The following is a 21,361-nucleotide window of genomic DNA, read 5'->3' as shown; positions in this document are numbered from 1 at the left end:
GGTCTCTTTCCTACTAAACTGAATGGAAAGACTCATTCCTGCAGGTCCTATTCATCAGGACTTGGAATTAATGCGAGTTCTGCCTGAGTAAGTAATAAACTCTAAGTCCTTAAGTTTGCAGTTACTGCAGATGACTTACATTGTACCCAGTCAAAGACTGAAATACTGGGTTAGAAGACTACAGAAAAGCCCGGGGTTGAAAAATAAATCTCCAGAAGTCTGCTGGGGTTTCATTTAATGCACATACTTGAACTTAAGGAAAATTAGAAAGAAAAACTAGAGTATTCTCCCTCTCCTGTGTGCTGGTGACAAACTCTTGTATCTTGGAGTATATTTTTTACCTTCTCTCGAGCACATTTATAGGGTAAATTTCATGCTATTTATCTCCAAGGTCAAAACAGAAGCCCACATTTGGGACAAAAATGACACAAATTAGTTGTGGAAAAAACAGTCAGTTAAGTTAGTTGCCAAGAAATTTTTATTTGGTGCATACTGCAATCCTGTCTGCAATTTTAAAGAAATAAACTGCGTTTACATTCAGTTCCTTTGGGCGTCCATCCGACGAAGATTGAAATTCCACAAACTCCAAGCCTAAAGAGCTGAGGAACTCAATTTGAACTGCTCGACTTTTGCAGCTATTATTGTGCTTAATTGAAAAACACTTGCCTGCTGATCTGCTGATTTTCATTTGATTTAGGGTTATGATGGCATTGTGTCTGAAAGCCCCTTCACACTGTGGTAGTTCTTGTAGTAGATAAACTTGAATTCTTATCTGGTTATTCAAGTCAACTTTCTCTCCTATTGATGTCATATGGGTGTTGTACTCTGAATTTAGTGAGACCAAACTTAAAATTATTAATTCGCTGCTACTTTCAACCTCTATTGCTCATATAGCAGAAAATAAAGCTTGTTGGGATGCATGGATTAATTTAACTACTTCCAGTGGCATACTCCAAATCTAGTCTTAAATGCATCTAGAATGGTGCATAGGTAATGATATAAATAAAGATGGAATATAACCCTTTAAGCATTTTTCCACCTTTTTAAACAGTGGAACTCCTCTGTTAAGGAGTTCACTGGAAGATGATGGAGTGATATGTAGGTGCTTGAACTAATCCTTTGTAGGTTAGCATAGCTATTCAAAATTCAACCTTCCATGTGGTTTTCTTCTACTCTTAAATTTCCTGGAAATCCAACCACAAGATCAAAGAAGACTGATACAAAGCTTCTAAAACTGTCTGATGTTGGAGTGCAAGAATAATTTAATCACTATTTTTGACCCAATTGTCAAATTTGGCTAAAATATTAAAACTAACATCAGCCTCGTGTTTAGAATAGCCACCTCACTGGCATTGAAGTCTGTATAATCCCTTTCCCTCCAACCCCTATCCCTACAAAACCACAGTTAAGATTATCCTGATGGGTTTAAAACTTGTTCTTTGCACAAGTCTGGAATCTTCCCTAACCCATAGAGAGCATTTACCATCCTTTCTTGCATAACAAATTACAGTGGCTTAGAGAAAGCATAGAGAGCATAATGGGCAAAGTGTTGCAAGCTGTTTTGTTTGTTTTGGACCTGATTTTCCTGTCCTGTACTTTGATTTTCTTACTGAGATTAATTGCCTGAAAAATAGGTGGAACCTCATTCCTTGAAACAGCTTAAATACCTTTTTGAAAGTGTTCATACTTCTTTCATACCTTTCAAAGAGGTCTTTAAAAATTAACCTAGTGTAATATTTGAAAATAGTTAATATCTCAGGATATTAAGAACTTGGGGGTGCTGGTGGGTGAGAGGCTGAAACCAGGAACCCCCCGTGCCCTGGGCTGCACCCAAAGCAGAGTGGGCAGCAGGGCAGGGGGAATTCTGCCCCTCTGCCCCACTCTGGGGAGACCCCCCTGCAGTGCTGCCTCCAGCTCTGGGGGCCCAGAACAACAAGGACATGGAGCTGTCGGAGCAAGTCCAGAGGAGGGACACCAAGATGATCAGAGGGATGGAGTAGCTCTGCTGTGAGGAAAGGCTGAGAGAGTTGGGATTGTTCAGCCTGGAGAAGAGAAGCTTTGGGGTGACCTAATGGTGGCCTTCCAGGACCTGAAGGGAGCCCACGAGAAAGATGGGGAGAGACTATTTCCAAGGGCCTGGAGTGACAGGACAAGGGGGAATGCCTTCAGACTAACAGAGAGTAGTTTTAGATTGGATATTAAGAAGAAATACTTTCCTGTGAGCGTGGTGAGGCCCTGGCACAGGTTACCCAGAGAAGCTGTGGCTGCCCCATCCCTGGGGGCAGGTTGGATGAGGCTCTGAGCAACCTGGGATAGTGGAAGGTGTCCCTGCCCATGGCAGGGGGTTGGAACTGGATGGTCTTTAAGGCCCCTTCCAACCCAAACCATTCTGTAATTCTGTGTTTCTAAGCTGCCCACATGGTTTGTAGAGTTTCCATCCCTAGAGACAATTAAAGCCTGACTCGACAAAGGCCTAAGAAACCAGCTCCAACTGAGCCTGCTTTAAGCAGGGGATTGGACTAAGATGATCTCCAGAAGCCCCTTCCAACCCCTGTTGTGCAATTCTGTGAAATGCAGGAAAGAAATTATTCAAACAATTGCAGACAAATTGGTTTGACCACAACAGGCACATTTTGAAAGAAAATGTAATTTGAGCTTTAGTAGAAGTACTTGAGAAATAGGACAAAATGTAACTTGGGCTTACTAAAGGCAGATTAATAACTGTGCCATCTAAACTGGTGTCTTTGTTTAATGATATAATTTATTTTCCAAGCAAGGGAAATGAAGTGTACTTCAGTAAACCCATGGAGTGTTATGTCACAAGAGGAATATCGCATATCTAATAGATTATAAATCAATACATTTCACTGCAACTGACTGGAAAAATACGTATTGGAATTTTCATTTAAAACAAAAAGAGAAAATCTGATTTTAAAATGGCTGATTTGTCAGGGCAACTACAGTGCCTTCCACTCACTGCTGTTTGGTGCTTCATGCCCCATTCTTCTCTGCTGTCCTTCGTGTGATGGTTCTTCCATCATCCAGTTTCTTTTCTTTTATTTTTAATGAACCAAACATAGAGCACAGCATGCTGTGACAAAGGAGGGCAGCTGCTAATCCAGTCTAAGCAGAGGGAACATCTCTCAGTAGGTACCTAAAGAGGGAGAGTCCTGCACCCCCTGTACACCTTTCCACTCGTGTTTCTGGCAAACAGCAAGGGGTTTGTTGCACTTCACTATCACTGTGGGGCTAGAAGAGGTGACCTCAGTGTTTTTAAAGGTTCACAGGAACACCTGTGAAAGAGGGAGGGTTAGAGAGCATATCCATTTGGACTTCTACAATTTATTTCCGTGATTGCTTTTTTGTTGCTTTTATTGGAGGTAATGTACCACAGAGCTTGTTTTCCCTTCACCATTGTCCCTTCTTATCCTGATATTTATTTTTTGCCTCTCAGTCCACACAAACCTGTAGCTGAGTCTTTGTATGTGTATGCCATGACTTCTTTTTCTTTCTGTGCTTCCTCTTTCCATGTATTTAAGTGCACAGCTGTTGATTCACACTGAAGAAATGAGTTCAAGTATCAGCAGTGGAAAAGGTGTTATGTTGAATTTGTCCATGTAGACTTCATGTATTTCCACTCCTCTCTATCTTTTAAAGGATTTAAGAGCATTATAGAGTTGGGGATATCTTGCTTGAAGAAAGCTAATGTGATGAATATGGGGAAACTTCGCAGGTGATCTATTTATTTTAAAAATGTATGTGGATCTAAAGCTCTAGAGTGTAGGTAAGTCTTGTTCTTTATAGTTTCCCAATTATGTGGTTAGGAGACTTCTTTAAATCCCTGCATGGCTTTTGGTGAAAGTGGAGGTAGAAATTTCAGGCACGCAAAATAAAATCCGGCCCGACAAATGGATCTTTAACAGTGAACCCTGGCAAGCCTGAACTGAAAATCTGGAGAGTCCTAGGTTTACAGCAAGTTTCTCCAGTTTTCCCACTTTGCTCCTGGAGCTTTGTTCAGACACAGGGACTAAATGTGACACAGCCCTTAGGAGTGGCCCAGTGCAATAATTTAGCAACAAAACTCGCTAAGGGTTATGCTCTATTTCAGCTGAAAAATAATTGGAGTCCCTACAGCACACCAAAGCATTTCCCTACCAAGCCAGACCAGTGTGTTGGCTGCAGTTTTATCAGGAAGACAAACCTTGAGTCTTTACCAGATGCCCTGTGCTGATGCTGGTGGAGCACAGATATTCAGCAGAGGTGGCTTAAGGGGTTCTCTGTTGTGGAAAATGGCACATTCCTCCTGCAGTCTCAGGGGTTTGGGCTGTTCTCCCTCCATCAATGAGGGATGCTGCTCATTGATCCACAAGCTTGAGGTATAATACTAATTGCAGCTGTTAGGAATGCAGGCCAGAAGGTAAACTGAAAAAAATTAATTTTAATGTTATATATGGCTATGTTTTCAAAAGAACCTAAACATCATTGCAACAGGTAGACAAAGAACCTAAGGCTTATGTATGCCTTTCGTAAGGAAAGATACAGTGCTAAATACAAAAGAAAAAAGAAGCAATAATGCAATTCCAGGCACCCCTTGCACAATAGTTTCTTGGTATGATGCTGTGTGGGAAATTACAATGCTGGAAAGCTCTAAAGAAATAGAGAAATTTTAACTTTGAAGGTTTTATCAAATGGAAGTTACTAGTGAAGTTCTAAAAAGAGAATTCTTGGTGGACTTCTTAAGGGAGGTTACTGACAAAATTTTACATTCATTAAGAGAAAAGATGTGTTTCTTTAGAAAACTCTCTGAACTATTGGGAGAGAGTTTGTATGGATAACTAGGGCTTAGAAGCAGACTTTTTTGTTGCCTTTATTTTTTGCAAGTATACATAGGTAGCACAGGTGCACATTGGTACCATTTCCATAATATTTTTCCCCCTACACGTGTGTCCGGTTGATACAAAGCAGAGGAAAACCCAATCCCACAGAAGGAGATGAGTTTAATAGATACGTAAATAGATTTGTGAAAACATTTGGGAATGCTTGTATGCCTTCACCCAGGACAATCTCCATAAATTAAGCTGTAGTTTGAGTCATATCTGATTGGTACTTAGAGGTGCAAAAGTGGCCTAGCCAAAAACATAGGAAAATAGTCAATGAGAGAGGTGCTTTTGGAGAAGGCTATACCAGTAGAGAAAATCTTAAATTTCTAACTGCAGAGTTTAACTGTTAAACAACCTTTTTTTTTTTCTTTTTCTGTAAATGAAGACCTTGCAGAATTTTCATTAGATTGTTCACTCTTAAATTAAGGTGTTAAGGAGGTGGATGAGATGTGGGACCAGGGATCATGTCAGAACCAGTGAGCTGCCTCTTGTGTAGTTCAGCTTAACAGAAGGAGGGGTGTTGGGCTCTGAAACGTGTCAGATATACCTGAAAGAGAGATATGCTGGTAATATTCACTATGTAGGGCTGTGGTTGGCTCAGTTAAAGGGTCTGGCATCTCAAACAAAGCGGTCGCAACACAGACCAGCAATAAAAAAGAGTTGACTCTGTTTTAATACGGAATTCAAGATAATTTATACAGAATTCAAGAATTCAAGATGTTTAGGAAACATGCATTAGTATGCATTTTTGCTGTTTAATATCATAGAGAAACTTCAAAATAGGCAGGAATACCTTTACCACTTTAGGGAAGTACTGCACTAACAAATGAGGTGAGAAAATCCTGCTTTCAGAAACTGGTGTATCACAATATTGCCGTGGCTTTCAAAATGTGGCCAAGAACATGATTGAAAATTGCTTGAAAGTTCTTCAGCCAATTAGCATTATCTTTTCATAATTAAATCAGCAATAGCTTGTAGATTTAATTGGCCCATTTTAATTTCTAAGGCTAGTACTTCATACTGACAGACGGCGATGCACGCAGTAAGTTTTATGTGGTGAGGAAGAAAATGTTTTATAGGGAATGTAAAAAGCTCTTATGGAATGGAGAGGTATTCCTTAATTGGGTTGTATATCATCAGGGTTTTAATAAATTTGATTAAGGGCTTGATTATGCTGTTCCTTTCTCCAGAGCCCTTACTGAAGTCAAAGGGAGAGCTACAAATGGAAAGCTTGCAAGACAAGGTCCTGGCATGAGAGAGCATTAAGGAAAGCTTTATCCTGGAAAGCAGACACACATAGCATCTGAATTTATCATACTGTTCAAATTAGATATTTATAAGGAGTTTTCAACACATTAAAACCATCATTATCTATATTTTAGAAGTTACTGGCTTTACCTTGATTGCTCAGTAGAAATTACTCTGCAGACAAAGCCCATCAGAGTGGGGGGATGCTGTGTCATTTCACCTGACTTAGGCAGAGACTGCCAAAGATAGTGATTGTGCAGATGCTGGAACTGGTGGAGGGTCTGATCAAAAATAGGTTATGAACAAAGAATGTTAAAACTTGAAGTTTTTCCCAAGCTTTGGCATGTGCCTGGCTTTACCACCAGCACTAATCTTGCTAGCTGGGGACTAGTCACAGCAGTAAAATTCACAGAGGGAATAAGAACCTCGAGTCATAAGGATTGTGTCAAGAATTGAGAGCTTCATGTAATTTACTGAGACAGTTTATTTTTGAAGAGGAAAATGGCACAATCAATATGCATTTGATTTCAAGTGTATTGATTCCAGATTTTCCTTTAAAAGTTAGTTAAGTAAGCTTTTTACTCAAAGGCCTTCCTTTATAGGAGCGTTTAAGAAAATGTGGAGCTTTTCAGAAGAAGGGCAGAAATAGTGCTTCTTATTGTATTGTATGTCTATATTTTAAAGGATTTTATGTGAAAAATATATTGGCAGTGAATTATCTTGGAGTTTAAGTGCATAATTACCTTTTTCTGTACATGAACATTAATGAATAACTTTGTAAGGATCACATTCCATTTAAATCACAGCAGTGAACAACAAAAAGAAGCCAAATAATGCCTAAGATCATGAGCTTTGTTTTACATTACTGAAATCTCCTTTGGATAATTCTATGTTTGGAAAGGTTAGCAGTGTTAATGCAAGAGAGTATTGACATTCTTTTATTGAATGGCAGCACATTCCAGGCTTAAAGACTATGTCATGGCCTCAGAAATTTAAAGTAATCTGGGTTTACACTGCATTCTAAGGCTGAATATTTAAATGAATATTTAGTATTCAATAAAGCTGAATATATTTGGCTTTACAGAATATGAAACCATTACTGATGTGTGTTTACTCTTTCCTGAAATACCCAGTGCATCTTATTTGTAACTCAATGCAAAATAAATGCTGTATCTTCGTGAGCTCATAGTAAACTGGCCTGCATATTTAAATGCTGCAGAAGTTTATTTTGTCTCGTAATAACCACACAAGTTAAAATTGGAATGTTTTCTTCTGAATTGTGGCCTTCCAGTACCTGAGGAGAGATTACAAGAAAGATGGAGAGAGACTATTTGCGAGAACATGTAGAGGCAGGACAATGGGCAATGGTTTCAAACTGACAGAGTAGTTTTAGATTGGCTATTAGGAAGAGGGTGTTGAGGCACTGGCACAGGTTGTCCAGAGAAGTTTTGGATGCCCCATCCCTGGCAGTGTTCCTGACCAGGTTGCAGGGGGTTTGAACTTGATGATCTTTAAGGTCCTTTGCAACCCAAGGTATTCTAAAATTTATGAAATACTTCAAACCCTACATAAACTGTTGGTGTAGACTGTAAGCAAGCCAAGTGATTTGTTTCTTGTATTAACATTTGCCAAAAAGCCCCAAATTATTTACTGTACCAACCAAAGTGAACTAAATGTGCTTAGGAAAGAGTTTTATGACTGAATTCATGAAAATGTCCTTACTTCTTACTTAAGATCTTATCTGCCATTAACTGAGAAAACAACAACCAGTTTATAAACAAAGCCAGTGTGGTATTAAGTTGGGTATTTTTTCAGATATTCCTGCCAAGACCATGAAAGAAAGCAGGTAAAATGTTAATTTTCAGGTTCAATTAACCTATTTCACATCATGGAATTACTTTGCTTTGAAAAGGGAGTATTATTGCCTTTCCCTGACTGCAGTGAGTATTAGGACATGTAGACTTACATATGAAATTTGAGCAAAGATTATCCTGAGAAAAGCAGTGTTCTCCAATACAGATCCTGGCAGGAGCTTTGAGTGGTGTGGCAAAAATCAGAACAGTGGAGGTGAGCACACTTTTGAGTATTTACAGTGCCAAACCCACCAAATTGGTGTAATTAATCAAATGGTACTTCACTGGTTGATTGTTTCATCTCGTGTTTTTAAATAAAATAAAGGTGTCAAACCTGTTTTGCTTTTGCTGTGGAGGACATTAACAGAGAAACCAAAGGAATCTGTGTATGGAAGTGGGTTTCTGCTTATGAAGACTGAACAATTTTCTCTTGAAGTGAACTAGGAATTCTCTAACTACAACATGAAGGGTATGAAAGAGCATAGCTGATTTTTATGACTGTCTGTTAGTTCTAATTTTTGCCATGTCCACACTGAGGATAGCAGGTTTCCTGTAAGTCAGGTTTAGGCATCACTTGGGGTTGCTGTATCTTAAGAGGCTTCTCAGATGTGCCTATCTTCTTAAAAAACCCTTTATTTTCTCCATGTGACCTGCTGGCTTCCAGTTTACCTACTAAGGATATCTGGGGGATGGGGACATAAGCAGTGTTATTCTTCCCCTTGTTATTTGAGGCAGAGAACTGATCTCCTTCTACCTACACATAATTCTTTTTGGACTGCAAAACTTGTTCATCTTAGTTGAGTCTGAAGCTGTACATGAGCTTGTAGTCTCTGATGGTGATCTGCAATAGGTTTTATGGAGTTGCTCCATGACTGCTGCTGAGATTTGGCTAGCACAGCTCTCCTTAGTCAAATTTTCCTTAGAAAGAGGTAATTACTTTTTCTGTGCTACTCTGCAGCCGGTACAGGTTGGTAAATAGAAATGAAAACCTTTTTTTCTTGTATGGAACTGTAGAGGAAACCTTGTGAAAAATCAGTCCCTGCTTATGGGAAGGTGTCAAGACCTGTCTAATTTTAATGAAGGACTGTTACTTTTGGGCTGGCAGAGAATGGCAAACCTGGGGAAAATCTGAGATGCTGGGGCTGAAACTGGCTAAAGTGTCACTAATGAAAGAGTGATCTGCATGAGACAGCACAGTGCTCTTTGAATATGTGAGTCTATATTCTTGTTTTTTCTGTGAGCAGTGAACACAGGTATTTCGCTGAGAAATATTATTGGGGAACCCACCTGAGCTTTGCTTGGTAAATTTGTACCTGTTGATTTGTTTCTGTGTGTTTGGAGAGATGTCTGAAAATAACTTTTTGGATTTCTTTGTGATTTAAAGAATAGGGACTTGAGGAGGCTATAGCCATGGGAATCATAAAACTTAGAAGGAGAAGTGGAGATGTATGTAATAACTGTAGCAGAAGCAAGAACAAGATGAATTTGGCTTAGAGGTAGGGGTGATGAAAGGAAGATTGAAAGACAAGGTATGAATGAGCCAAAAAATGACAAATCTGTAGTCAGGTGCAACTTCAAGATGTCATTTTCAGAAACAACAGTGTGCTTTCATACAGCTCTAATTTCCTTGTGTTATTGTGAATTTAACAGCACAGAAATTATCATGAAAATAGGAGGAATTTCACTCCTGACCTAATCTGCCTTTTACTTTCTATAGGTTTCTATAAGAAGCAAGTTTTCACTTAACATTGAGGGAAACAATTCCTTTTTATCTCCTTAAGGCCCATGGATGATTTCAGTGTGAACTGAGCCTCAGGTGACAAGTATTCAGGACTGTTTTGCACAACCTCATGCCTGGTAACTGGAATAAACTTATTTTAGAAGGAATATAGAGAGTAGATCCTGTTTTTTTTAGGTGCTCACTTGTTTCCCTGAGGTTAAGACCATTCCCGCTGTCATGCATGTGCTGGTCTAAATCTAGATGCTGTATCCAGGTCCCTGCTTCTGGCAAATGGAGTTTGTATTTTACACGTATCCAGGCACATACTTAAGTATGTTTCTGCCTAACATTTTGTCTTCAGCCTCATTCTGCTTGTCAAAACCATGATCTTTTCACCACAGAGTTCTCTGCTGAACATAAACTTCAGTAGTAATGAAGGTAAGAATTATGAGAGGAATACACTGGCTTTCCTGAAATTGCAGGTTCCTATCATCATAGATAATACATGTGCATGCAAACTGTAATTGTCACAGTAATTCTAGTGGTCCCAGCATGTTCCTGACTTATGTGTCACTGCTTTAGAACAAGATCTTGATCTCCACAGAGTAGATCTGGAGTAATTCAAAAGGCTTAATTAAGGCTCAACAAGGCCAAGTGTTGGGTCCTGCCCTTGGGTCACAACAACCCCCTGCAGCTCCAGGCTGGGGCAGAGGGTCTGGAAAGTGCCCATTGGAAAAGGCCCTTGGGGTGCTGGTGACAGCGGCTGGACATGAGCCCAGGTGTGCCCAGGGGGGCAAGAGGCCAATGGCACCTGGCTTGGATCAGCAATAGTGTGGCAGCAGGACCAGGGCAGGGATTGTCCCCCTGTGCTGGGCACTGGTGAGGCCACATCTCAAATCCTGTGTCCAGTTCTGGGCCCCTCAATGCAGGAAGGACATTGAGGGGCTGGAGCATGTCCAGAGAAGGGCAACAAAGCTGGGGAAGGATCTGGAGCACAAGTATGATTAGGAGTGACTGAGGGAGCTGGGAGGGCTCCGTCTGGAGAAAAGGAGGCTCAAGGGAGACCTTATTGCTCTCCACAACTGCCTGACAGGAAGTTGTAGCCAGGCTCTGCTCTCAGGGAACAAGTGACAGGACAAGAGGAAGTGGTCTGAAGCTGTGTTGGGGGAGGTTCAGGTTGGATGTTAGGGAGAATTCTTTGTGGAAAGGGTGGTCAGGCATTGGAAGGGGCTGCCCGGTGAAAGTGGTGGAGTCACCATTCCTGGAAGTGTTCAAAAAACATGTGGATGTGGCACTTGGGAAGATGGTTGAATAGTGATCATGTTCAGTTAGCAGTTGGACTCAATGACCTTAGAGGTCTTTTCCAACCTTAACAATTTTATGATTCTCTGAAAATCCTTATAAATTACACATGTGGAACTGAAATCATAACCTAGCACACTGCATATGTTGTTGCATCATAAGAAAAGAAAGCAAACCAAAGCAAACAAAACTGTCAATGAATGATTTCTTTCATATATGAAATTTATACTTCATTCATTGAATTCTGTAATTCTCATGACCTGGGTAAACAATTTTCTTTACAAAAAGTCAAAACCAACCTTAAACCCCCATGATTCTGAATTTCCAGAATTATTTATACTAGTGAGAGTGAAGATGTTAAATGTTGATCTCTTGTAACTAGAATATTATAGTACCTTGTATTAAACATTTTTGTTTGTTTCTTAATCAAACTGCTACTATCCACATTAGTTCTGCCACTGATATAAATCCAGTCAGGCAAGCTGTCCAGCTACAAGTCCAGAGCTCCACAAAAGATGCTTCTGATTCACATGGTACATTTTAATGATACGTTTTTATTTGTGTCATAAAAAGATATATCAGTAATTCTCTACTCAAGGACAAGATTGTCATACGTAATCTTGGAACGTTAGAAAACTATATCAGTTTAATAACTGTTTCTTAACACATTAAGGTAGAAGGAGAGGTGTATGAGATTTAAATAGTTGATTTATAACAGACTCTTCTGTATTACTTAGGCAGAGGAATATCAGCTCACCAACCATTTCCTAAATCAGCTTTCTGAAGCATATTTTCTCAGAGAGATAAGTCTGCTGTGCAGAGGTGATGTCTCCAGTGCAAGATTGTTATGTCAGTTTTAGCTGACGTGAATGGTTCTGCTGGAGGGATCACCTCAGAAACCTGCACTATTTTATTCCTTAGTGCATTTTTCTAGTTCACTCATTGTTCTTCATTTTGTTTCTGAGATGTGCTTTTTCTGGTGTTCTTATAAAGTGAGGACTCAGTTTGGTGACTGCTACTTGATGAGCAGACCACAGTCCCCAGTCTTTCTGATTATGTGGTAGCCCCCTTCTGTCTTTTTTTGTAGAAGGGCCAGTTTTTAAATCAGTATGGGTTTTGTTCTATTCAGTCCCAGTAGTAGCAATTATACTCTGATAGATATTAGCCTATATCTACATTTCTGCAATATAATGATCCATTCTAAATCAATAAATATCACAAAATATGACTGATGAATGACAGGTTTTTTTATTTACAACCAATCTGTCAGCATAAGAATATACATACCTGTGCTCTGGAGATTTATTTTTTTTTCTCCAAGCAGGATAAAATAGGTTTAAACAAAATCCAATAACTTTATTTTATTTTAATTATAACTAGATTTTTTCACTTTTAGTACTGCTTTCAAACACTCAAAGAGAAGCACAGGCCAACTCTTACTCCATATTCAACATCATTCACCTCCAGTTTCAGCACAAACTTGTGCTTATAAGTTGGAATAATTCAAATTTCCTTCCAAGCCCCGATGCATTCAAAAACTAGATGAAATTATTAAATAATATATTTGTCATGAAAAAAAAATTAAAGAAGGTCAAAGGAATTTTTCTATTTTTTTTTGCTATATTTTCACAAAGAAAATGTAAACCAATTTTAGATGCCTTACTTAGAGTAGCTGCTTCTTGCAGTAACAAAGATAATAAGGATTTTCCTTTGGCAAAATGGAAGAAAGATACAGAAAACAGAGCATGCATAGCACAGAATTTTTTCATCATGAATGTTAGAGAATAATTTGAATTTCTTGTGTGGTATTTCCCTTTATCAAAGTAGAAAGGGTGAACATATTCCGAACCAATTAAGATGTATTTAGAAGCATGTTCTGAGCCTTTGGCCCACATGTGGAAAAGTATCTGAAGTCTTTTCCCATTGTCCATAAATCCAGGGAGTGTGTAGTAATCTGAATATGGAACTGGAATATTAAGGAGACAGAGTTCCAGCAGTCTGTGAGTTAATTTCTGTTTTACCCAAGTTTGTGAATGCAGGTTGAGAGAAAGAAACCAGAATGAAGAAACTTTACCTGCTTTGCAACTCTGATTTTAAGTGACAGCTGTAATTCCTTCTTCTGTATTCCTAAGGCACAAGGCACCTCTGTGTCATCTTCCCTGCAGTTCATGTCATTGAGGGGCATTTCACTGGGTCAGGCTCAGTCTTTTCTAGAGAAACCTTTTAACAGTGTCTTCTGAAACACACACACACAAAAATCAAGTGGAAATATAGAGCCCAGTAACACCAGTACAGCCACGAAACACTCACAAAATGAGTTTTCTGTTCCACACTTTGGGATGGAAAGGAAGTATTCCAGTGACCTGACTCCATTCCCAGGACTCTGTAGGAGTCATAGCCAGGTTCAACCCTTGAAGGAAGAGAGCATTATCATGGACATTACAGTGCTAAGTTACCTGTAGATCAACACTGGACCCAAAGCATATTCTAATCTGTCCACAGACAGCCATCATCTTTGAGATCCTCCAGTAAATTCCCAGGTTTATGACTCCTGAAGTTTTATTACATACCTCAGAATATCTAATACTTTTTAAAACCCCTGTTTCTTGAAGTCGTGTGAATAGCGAAGAAGCATCATGTTTTTTTGTTATATGATTGCTTTTGGATATCATAGAATTATAGAATGGCCTTGGTTGGAAGAGACTTTGAAGATCATCTCATCCCAACCCCCCTGCTGTGGGCAGGGACACCTTCCACTAGACCAGATTGCTCAGAGCCACATCCAGCCTGGCCTGATGAGGAAGAAAATGAGAAGAATAGTGAAGCATTTAGGAAAATTGACTTGAAAATTTTGAAAATTTGTATTTTCTAATATTACATTTCTGTACCAGTTGCTGGTCTTTCTTGCAGCCCTCATACCAGGTTTTTCTGAATCCACATTTGACTGTCTCAGAGAACACTTGCCTGTAGCTGACAAGAGCCGAGAATGACCTTACAATCACCAAGAGGACGGTGCCAGACTCTTTTCAGTGGTGCCCAGTGACAGGATGAGGAGCAATGGCCATAAACTAAGACACAAGAAGTTCCACCTCAGCATGAGGAAGAAATTTTTTACACTGAGGATGACAAAGCACTGGAACAACTGCCCAGGGAGGTCATGGAGTTTCCCTCTCTGGAGACATTCCAAACCCATCCGAATGCATTCCTGTGTCACCTCTACTCCAGGTGACCTTGGCTTGGCAGGGGGGGTGGACTGGATAATCTCCAGAGGTCCCTTCCAACCCGAATCGTTCTGTAATTTTGTGATGTCAGAGGTGGCTGGCTGGCACTCCCTCCGCTTAAGTTTCCGTGTCATGATCGTTTTTTTTACAAGTCCACACTCCTCTTATCCCTCTCTATCACCTCTTCCGCAGTGTGTGGTGATGCTGAGGTGACTGTGCATGAGCACTCTGTGTTTCTTTGCCTAATGCAAACACTTCTGCATGGGTGTTAAAAAGCTCAAGGCCCTGGCTCGTGCCCTGAGCTCAGCTTTTACATAGTTCTGTGTGGAAGAAGCAGAAACAAATCCAGTACAATTGAGAAGTCTAATGATTAGGGAGATTGATGGGCTGATACTGTGAAAAGGAGACTCACTATTACAATTAACATTTTGCTGACTCTACACCTTTCCTATGTCAAGCATTAGGCACAGGGTACATTTCTTTATTAATACAAGTGTTATCAAACTATTAAACACAGACTAAAGCTTTGCTTCAGATGAGCTATGATATCATAGTTCACAGCGCTCTCTTCAAAAGGTCATGAAATATATCAATTATTGTGATGTGTTTGAGATCTGCAGCAGAGGTTCTTCAGGGGGTTAATTGTTACTTTAGGCTACAGATTCTGCTAACTATGAAAATATAAAAGAATGATGATGAGAAGCTTTCAGATGAGAAATATTGTCCTGTGGCTCTCTGTCTGTGTAAGGGTGAACAGGGAGTAGGCAAAGCGAGGATCCTTCTGTGAATGGGGAATCCAATAGGAGCCCAGATCTCACAGGCAGTAGCAGAACAGATCTCATACCAAGTAGGCAAGAAAATGAAAGCACAAGCCAGAGGAGTTGCCATGTCTTTCTGCTTTTCTGGATTGCAACACCTGGGGAGAAATATGACTACAACACAAGTGAGTTTTCCATATAGCTGCTTATGGAACAGCATGATGGATCCCTGCAGGTACAGGATTTGTCTCAATGTCCTCCTTTAGAGTGGTATCAGTGGTTGCCATTAAACATAACTTTATCTTGGGTGAGGTACTGAATGTTCTGGACTCTCTGAGTTCAATTAAGACTTGCATTAACAGAACAAGAATGCTGAATTATTAAACTGTGCACAAAGCAGCTTCCAGTTTTAAACAACAGAAATTCTCTCAAAACAGTGTCACAGCTTGGAATTCAACTGCAATGATGGGCCCACCCCTGAAAGTTTTGAAGGCCAGGTTGGATGGGGCTCTGAGCAACCTGGGATAGTGGAAGGTGACCCTGCCCATGTATGGGGAGTTGGAATGAGATGACCTTTAAGGTTCCTTCCAACTCAAACCATTCTGTGATTCTGCGACTCTTCTATTGAAGAGTATAAAGAATTTCAGCCACAGTGGGGCCTTTGCAGTACCATTTTTAGCAGGGCATAGAATTTTAAATCCATAGAACTTAAAGATCAGCTTTATCACTGTATGTTTTCTCTCCCTGTAACTACAAGCATTTGGCAAGATGTTTCTTCTTAATATAGTTATGATAAAACCATAATTCTTAGTCTTTCATTAGTGTTGCATGAGCTAGAATTTCTGCTGTTTTTCTCTTAAGCTTCTCTATACAAATATGGGCAATACATAGTAGTGGTACAGACACTGCTTCTCTCTTCTGATAAAAGTTAAGAAGATTTTCTGAGAAAATGTATCTGCATTTGCAAATGCTGAATTTTTGCTCAGTATGTTGCCACCATACATTGAAACTCTGCTCCACTAGAATACTCTTTACTGCAGCTATTTTTTTTTTTTGTAAAACATGTTTTGATTTTAATAAAATATCTTAGTTCAATTTTTATAGAGTGAGGAGTTTCCAACTGTTGTTATTAAATGACTTCTTATTTCAAAATGGAATTTATGTTAGAGGGGTTTTAAAAATAGAAGAAATCAAAACAAAATATGATAACTTGTTGACGTAAAACATTCGGTTCACAGTAATTAAAAACACTTTTGAAAACAAACACTTTAGCTTTTCATGCTAATTTGGGACATATCTCCCTCCTTCTTCTTCTCTTTTCCCTAAATGTAATGAAACTTTCATTGGAGAAAGAAAAATAATCACTTACTGCCCTTTTTATCTTGCTTAAGTACCTGTGAAGCCTAGATTTTCATTGCCACTTGTTCAGAACAGATCTTTTGACTCCTTTTTTGGACTGAAAATGACTCTTTGTCCATTTTCTTCATTATTCTGATCCTTTTGATCTCACCTAGGTTAAAGAAGAATAAAAGGAACAGTTTTGCTACCATCATTAAGATTCATTCTAACAGACTGAATCTGTTTATTTTGGAAATAAACAGAATGTTTTACAGAATTCTATGTCAAAATACCATCTCTGTCAATGAGGTAGTGTCTAAGATGAAAGTTTGAACAGAGAGCAGGTGAACAACATGGACATGTGAAGAGAAGCAGTGAGAACAAAATAGGAGTAGAATAACTGTATTGTAGTGGAACCAGCAATTCTGTGATTCTGTGGGTAGAATTAGAAAACTGAGCAAAAGAGGGAGCAAAGACAGAGAACTTTGCAAAGAGAGACAGTGGCCAGAGTCTCCAAATGAAATTGGATTTGACAAGGATAAGTGAGAGGTGTGCTGGAGGTTCTTTAAGATGAGGCCATGTACTGTGTATGGAGAAATCATAAAATCATAAAATCACAGAATGCTTTGGGTTGGAAGGGACCTTAAAGATCATCCAGTTCCAACCCCCTGCCATGGGCAGGGACACCTTCCACTAGCCCAGGTTGCTCAGAGCCCCATCCAACCTGGCTTTGAGCACTCCCAGGGATGGGGCAGCCACAGCTTCTCTGGGCAACCTGTGCCAGGGCCTCACCACCCTCACAGGGAAAAATCTTTTCCTAATATGCAATCTAAACCTGCTCTCAGTCAGTTTGAAGTCATTGCCCCTTGTCCTGTCACTCCAGACCCTTGTAAATAGTCCCTCTCCATCTTCCTTGTGGGCTCCCTTCAGGTCCTGGAAGGCCACAATTAGGTCACCCAAAGCCTTCTCTTCTCCAGGCTGAACAATCCCCAACTCTCTCAACCTTTCCTCATAGCAGAGGTGCTCCATCTCTCTGATCATCTTAGTGGCCTCCTCTGGACTTGCTCCAACAGGTTAGTGTGCTGGGAACCCTAAAAGAGGAATGCTAAGAAGGGAATGATGTAGATAAAGTCATTGGTAGGTTTTTTTGTGAGGCACTGATGCAGAGTTGCCTGTTCCTCACTCCAGAGAAGCCTTCTGGTGGGAGGCAGGGCAAAGGAAATATGTGTCTTGCTAAAGAACAAGGCAAGGATGGAAAAATGTGCACTCCAGAAATTCTGTGACAAAGGGGCCTTATGATGTCTGGGTTATTTCTAGAGCAATAGAAATCTGCAGGGCTAGAAATTGTGACAGAGCTTCTTTTGTAATTGCTGGGGAAACATCCCACCCACTCATTGTCCCCAGAGGGCATTCTGGATTCAAAGACTGCCAGTCCATACTGAATAGCATCTCTGAATAGCTTGTTTTTATGAAGAGTAGCCACCTGGCATCCCTGGGGGTACTGACAGTAGGATAAATCAGCAGAAGAGAAAGGGATGGAAGTGGGTGATGTTCATGTAATTTCTCTGAAGAGATATGCCGGGTTCCATGTCCTGGGCTAGTAGTAGGAAAGTGGGAGCTGAAATTTCTTGCTGGGCCTCTGAAGGCTAAAAGTGCAATGTTGGAAATGGGACTTAGAAATCTGAAGTTGGAGTTCACTGAACTCACAAGACTCCTTTGAACCTGCCAGTGTTGTATCACTTCCAGACCTTTGTAAACCAGATTTCAGGGTTCAGTTGACCAACCACACACAGGCCATGCCTGGCAGGATTAGCACAGTGTTAGCTTTCACCTTCTCTAAAATAAGTTCATTTATTGAGCAAATAAGCAAACTGTTTTCTTTTGGCTGTTTCTCCTGCTGCCTGACGAAGCTCATCTGTGGTGAAATAAGTATTCAACATAAATCCCAATAGAAAAAACACACATCTTTTCTTAATAATGCTGCACATTTAGTAAAATTATTTAAAAGGTTCCAGATGCTTAATCTGTTGTTAATATGCTCATTCTAATTTGGACATAAATGAAATTGCTTTGTTTCTGAAGGAATGATTCCATCTTATTCACATGAATATATAGTTCTTAGTTCTCTTATAATCCCGTAGGTTGTTAGACATTTCTACAGTTATGAGAAAAGTGACAATGATGCATTTTAGGAAATAGGTGATGCAGAAGCTGGTATCTGAGATATCAGACAATTATTATTCCCTCAGCCAATGCCAGATAAAGTTTTGTGAGCTGCTGATTTGGATGGACTGTTGGGCTGATATTAACAGGTCTGAACCTCTGCATAGTCAGGTTTTATGTTTAGAACATGGAGCTCTGGGGCATCTGAGCAGTCATTTTGTTAGAGTGGTGTCTAAATTGCAAGACTTTGTATGTAGACTTTGCATTTCTGGTTTTTGGCCTGAGACCGAGTGACAGGATGCCTTTGATTCAGGCTTTGGGCTTCCTGAAAGCACCTTTGCTTGCCTGTAAGATCTACAGGCCAGCTCTTTTTGCTTTGTCTGTTTGTTATATCTGTTATATCTGTTGACTCAGGAAGTTACACTTCCCAACTGAAGGTCAAGGGACAGGTCCCTGTTGGGTTTGCTACTTGTGTCAGTGAAGACAGAATATTTTGATGGGAATGCAGGAATTGGCAACTCTGTTGGGTTACCCTGCTGTGGACAAGTGAAAACAGCTTTTGTGAGTTGTTGGCTCAGCTTGTTTTCTAACTCCTCAGCTTTGTGCTAAGGCCTTGGCTGCCATGAAGTCATTGTTCTGGTACTACAGGAAAAAATAAAATATGCAGGAATTAAACCTAGAAGGGAACCCATGGAGACACGTAGTTCTCTCACTGTGCTCCAAAGCAGGACCTGCTATACCCAGTGTCACGTTTGCCAGATGTTTCTTCGGGCTGTTCTTAAAAATCTTCAGCAATGAATGTGCCACAGCTTCCTTATGGAACTCGTCCCAGGCCTTACCTGTGCCTGTTTGAAGGATTGAAGTCTGCATGTTTCTGGGAACTCTGAAGAAATACTGCATTAGTGACTTCACACTGAAAGCTGTTTTATGGTAAAAAGCCCTTCTTTCTTAACTTTTGCTGAAATTTGGTCATAACGTAGGATTTTAATGCAAGATTCCATATCACTGTAAATTCTTTGGAATGCAGTCAGCACAGTGTCAGAATAAGAAGAGGTGTCAATAAGAGTAGTTTACATGACAGTATTATGTTCTTCCATGCTCTGCAGTAGGAGCCCTGAGTCTTCTGCACAGGCCAGTGCAGGGAGAGGTGATGCCCCAGGAACAAAAGACATTTCAGTAGTCTAAAACCACAGAAGGTACATGGTAATAAAATGCTGCACAAGAGGCCTCCCTTGCAGCATTGCCTCTGACTGAAAGGTATCTGTTTCTCCAGAGTATTTCTGAATTTGTTCTGAAAGCTTAGCTAAATGACCTAGTTTATGAATAATCTTAGCAACAGGATCTTGTCCCCTTTCTGTGACACCAGAAGTTCAGAAAATCTTCAGCTTGGTCTGAGGACTTGGAGCAAGTCTCTGATGGGAAGTAGAGCATTACAGAACACCCTTTTTGACTTATGACTCTTTCCAGAGATCCTCTTGGTGTCCTCATATCAAGTCATCTTGGTGATCCTTTCTCTAATTCTGGAAATGCCACAGGTAGGGTCAGATCAGGCCTGTGCTCATCCAATGGAATACATGTACCCATGCTATTCTTGCTCTCTCTTGTGTGTAAACAACTGGCAGAAACAAAGCCTCATTCCTTGTTGGATGGGAATGCCAGAGTTTTTCAAACCCGGTGCAGTAGAAGGCTAATTTTGTGCACACCACTTCCCATGTAATTCCATATAATTCATGTATGTTGAAGTTACTCCCATGCAAATTGTGCTTTAAACCAGTCATCTCTTCACTGTCTGTGAGGATGACCCAAGTATAAATCACCACCTTTTCTATCCTCTCCAGATTCATTTTCCCACAGTAACTCATTGCTCTCCAGGAATCTATTTAATATCATTTTTTACGTTGCTGAGCATTGTTGCTGTTTCTAATAATGTTCCCTGTTGTATCATCATTAATTTCTCCTACTGGAGTCTCATTCTGTTTCACACTTGTATTTCTGCCTCCTCAACAGCCCAGTATTTAAGTCTCTGCTCTCTTCAGTGTTCATAACCTTTCCTCATTTAGCATCCTCTGCAAATCCAACTGACATGACTTTCAAAGTTATTGCTATGTTAAATGTAGGATAAACAGTATGCTGCTCTCTGACTTGATACCTCATCTCAGTTTCTTGTATATATTGCCACTACTTCCAACATTTTTTTTTTGAATGGGAGTATAGAAATTTGTTTTGTTGATATACCTACTCCATTTTTTGTTAATGATAGGGAAAAAATCAGAGGAGCATATTCAAGATGATAAAATATGAAGCACTGATATCCACCGTTCCCCATTTTGCCCACTTCTTTCGTAATAAATCCAACTGGGGCATTTCAAAGCAGCTTTCAATAGATCCTCATTTTACTGCCAACTACCAACAAAATTATTTCTTAAGAAAGAAAAAAAAAGGGGCAAATGATCTGTGATGCTGGTGGGAAGTAGCTCCCTGCAGATCTTCATGTGTTTCCTACACAGTTTTAGCACATACATATAATTTGAATAAATATTACTTAATTCAATCTAGTGTATGCATAGTTATTATTTCCCTGTTTGGAAACTGAAAATGATTTAGAATTAGATTGTTTGGAACTTTTGCTCTCCATCTTATATTTAGACCTGGGAAATCTAAAAGACTTTGTATGAAGTTGTTGTTGGCTTAGTGTAAAGCAGTTAAAATGTGCTTGTCAGTTTAACATCTCTACCTCCTTGGGTTAAAAAACCCCCACAAGACATCAAACAAAAAACCAACACCAAAACAATCAAGTGACCAGGCATTGCAATTCTGTGGTTTGAAACTCCAGCTTTGGGAACACAGGGAAGTATCCTACTTCACCTTAACACTCTCT

General features: G+C 39.8%; 1 protein-coding gene across 3 annotated transcripts in view; it reads left to right on the top strand.

The window, feature by feature from the left end:
• Nucleotides 1-21,361, top strand: part of ANO2 (anoctamin 2) — a 124,563-nt gene that overhangs the window by 49,516 nt on the left and 53,686 nt on the right. The window lies entirely within an intron of this gene.

This window comes from Lepidothrix coronata, unplaced genomic scaffold (genome assembly GCF_001604755.1).
Source record: "Lepidothrix coronata isolate B3197 unplaced genomic scaffold, Lepidothrix_coronata-1.0 Scaffold107, whole genome shotgun sequence".
Lineage (NCBI taxonomy): Eukaryota > Metazoa > Chordata > Aves > Passeriformes > Pipridae > Lepidothrix > Lepidothrix coronata.
This window is presented reverse-complemented; position numbering and strand designations above follow the sequence as displayed.